Below are 3531 nucleotides of genomic sequence, written 5' to 3'. Positions count from 1 at the left end.
TGGCATGAGCTTTATTTGCGAGTTAAGCGCACGTTTGTGTTGAAATGTTGTTGGTGAAGTTAGGCCTGCTAGTGAACTTAGTCTATGTAGGACGCTACTGTAAAAAGTATATTAATTCGTTATCGTTAAGTGAACTGGGTTTTTGCATTATTTTCACCAAATAATCCAAGAGAGCCCGCCCAACAATAGAACATGTCATAACAATATGTTTATGGAACAAGTTATATAAACAAGAATATATGGGGTCAACCACGCGTCGTTTAGAGCAACAACATATAACAGAATACCATAAGCCCAGTACTGGTAATTTTTCAAATATCTACAAAAATCTAGATTAGAAAGTTGGCGCAACAGCTCATAAAAGAACATGTAGTTCCAAGAATAAACAAGATATATAAATTTGGCAATCAAAAAAATTAGGAAGAACGATGAACTATAATTAATCAACAATAGAAATTATTCTGAAAATATATATATGACATGTTACCTACTTTCTTAAAGATAACACCTGTTGTGTAGACATCAGAACAAGCTACCTGTTTATAATAAAACTAAAAATTAATTTGGTAATGAGTGTAACTAATTAAATATACGTTCCTTACGTTATTGCTAATAAATATCAGAATGTGTCTCATCAGAGACCTACCCTCGCTGTTAACGACATTTTCGGCCGTAAACCCAATAATATCTCAGGAGATTCGTCGAGCTAAGGAGATTTGGGTTCGTCCTAAATCCATACAAAAAGCTTACCGCACAAAGTAATTTCTATAGTAATACAAATTTTAAATAATAAAACTAGATAAAACAATTAATGAAAGTAATATTAAAGAAATATTAATAATAATTCATGCCTTATCTATGGAACAAAAAAACTAACCGTTGGCTTCAAGAAGTGTCGTAAATTAAATGTTCGTTGAACATAATAAGGATTTGCCGAAAGTACTCGTCGGCATTAGATATGGGAGATATATTATTACATATTCTTTATTTTCACTCATAAGTTCTTAGAATCAATATGACAGAGTATAAAACAAACCTTTACGCAATCTTCCCTAAATCATCTTCTGTTTGTTTGTTTTTTGAATTTCGCGCAAAGCTACACGAGGGCTATCTGCGCTAGCCGTTCCTACTTTAGCAGTGAAAGACTAGAGGGAAGACAGCTAGTCATCACCACCCACCGCCAACTCTTGGGCTACTCTTTTACCAACGGATAGTGGGATTGACCGTCACATTATAACGGTCACACGGCTGAAAGGGCGAGCATGTTTGGTGGGGATTCAAACCAGAGAGTTTCAGGTTGCGAGTCAAGAACCCTAACCACCTGGCTGTGCCGGGCCTTCATCTCGTGACTAATGATAACCCACGAAAATATTATAACAGTGTAACTTGAGACGAGCGTGACATCCAAGATAAGATAACAGTGTAACTTGAGACGAGCGTGACATTCAAGATAAGATAACAGTGTAACTTGAGACGAGCATGTCATCCAAGATAAGATAACAGTGTAACTTGAGACGAGCGTGACATCCAAGATAAGATAACAGTGTAACTTGAGACGAGCGTGTCATCCAAGATAAGATAACAGTGTAACTTGAGACGAGCGTGACATCCAAGATAAGATAACAGTGTAACTTGAGACGAGCGTGACATCCAAGATAAGATAACAGTGTAACTTGAGACGAGCGTTTTTTTGTTTTCTGACATTTAACATGGTTATATTCTATTTAGAGTACCAGTATCATATTTATTGCACGATTCATGTTTTCATTTAATTTACTATTTATTGTTTTGTAAATTATCGAAAACAGTAATTTTTTTTGTTTGCTACACTATTGGTGCTGTCCTATTACTACTCGACTTTACACTAAAACAGTAACACGTGTCGTAATTACTTATCTTGGATGACACGCTCGTCTCAAGTTACACTGTTATCTTATCTTGGATGTCACGCTCGTCTCAAGTTACACTGTTATCTTATCTTGGATGACATGCCCGTCTCAAGTTACACTGTTATCTTATCTTGGATGTCTTAGCAAAATGTTAAATATATTATTAGGTGTTCCTGACATAACTTCTCAAACTTTAACTAACTTTTCTTTCCCCCTCCTCAGTAGCACAGCGGCATGTCTGCAGTCCTACAACACTAGAAACCGGGTTTCGATACCCCTACTGGGCAGAGCACAGATAGCTCATTGTGTAACTTTGTGCTTAAGCTACAAACTATCTAACTATTACACTTAACAAAACACCCGGAACGGATAACAGGAAATAATAAATAATGTTAAACACCGTATAAAAGTCGAAAAGTAAACGCGATAAGTCTGGAGAAGGTTGAATGATATAATAAGTCACAAAAATGGCAAATAAAGTCATCAGAAAATGACTTCCGTAACTTAACTAATGACGAAATGTTATATCATGCACAGAACTGTTAACCCTAATGGCAGTTCACTATTACATATCATGCACAGAACTGTTAACCCTAATGGCGGTTCACTATTACATATCATACACAGAACTGTTAACCCTAATGGCGGTTCACTATTACATATCATGCACAGAACTGTTAACCCTAATGGCGGTTCACTATTACATATCATGCACAGAACTGTTAACCCTAATGGCGGTTCACTATTACATATCATGCACAGAACTGTTAACCCTAATGGCGGTTCACTATTACATATCATACACAGAACTGTTAACCCTAATGGCGGTTCACTATTACATTAAATAATTTTTTAAGGACGTAATAAAGTAAGAATTTTGGATATTTTGTAAACTTACTGATCCATAATTAGTTGCAAAAATATTATTGAGCTGACCACAAAATCGAATGAGTTTTGTGTTTAAAAGTACGATAGGTTCTTTGTTGAATTTCGTGCAAAGCTACTCGAGGGCTAGTTGCGCTAGCCCTCCCTAATTTAGCAGTGAGAGATTAGAGGGAAGGCAGCTAGTCATCACCACCTACCGTCAACTTGTGGCATACTATGATCGCATTGAGGGATTTGATCGCCACTCTAATAGACGCACCTACGGACCCATCGTGAGGAGCAACTTCCCCCCCCCCTAATGGTAATGGGGCACGAACCACGCTCGACCCAAAACGATATAAACAGCCTCTTATGTTGTTGTTTTAACGCAATTGTCTGTGTGTGCTATGCCCACCGCCGGAAATCGGACCCTGAATTATAGCACTGTAAGTCCGTAAATTTACAGCTAACCCACCGGCGACCATCTCGTTCGTGGAAAATGCGAGAGTGAGTTTATCAGCCCTGTCCAAGAAGCTTTTTCATGTCGAACAAACTGTACTGTATATAATCACCTGTGAGCAGTAAACAATGTAACATAACTTGTTTGGAATGTTTGTCTCTGCAAATCCAAAACTTACTATTTTAAAGTCGTCAGTTTTATTAAAAACTTTGAACTTCAATATTTGATTGACGATGCTGATATATGACTGCAGAGTGTGTACTTTGGTTTATGATATATCACTACAGAGTGTGTACTTTGGTTTATGATATATCACTA

Source organism: Limulus polyphemus, unplaced genomic scaffold (genome assembly GCF_000517525.1).
Source record: "Limulus polyphemus unplaced genomic scaffold, Limulus_polyphemus-2.1.2 Scaffold5782, whole genome shotgun sequence".
Taxonomy (NCBI): Eukaryota; Metazoa; Arthropoda; class Merostomata; order Xiphosura; family Limulidae; genus Limulus; species Limulus polyphemus.
The sequence above is the reverse complement of the archived record's forward strand: the minus strand, read 5'-3'. Positions refer to the sequence as shown.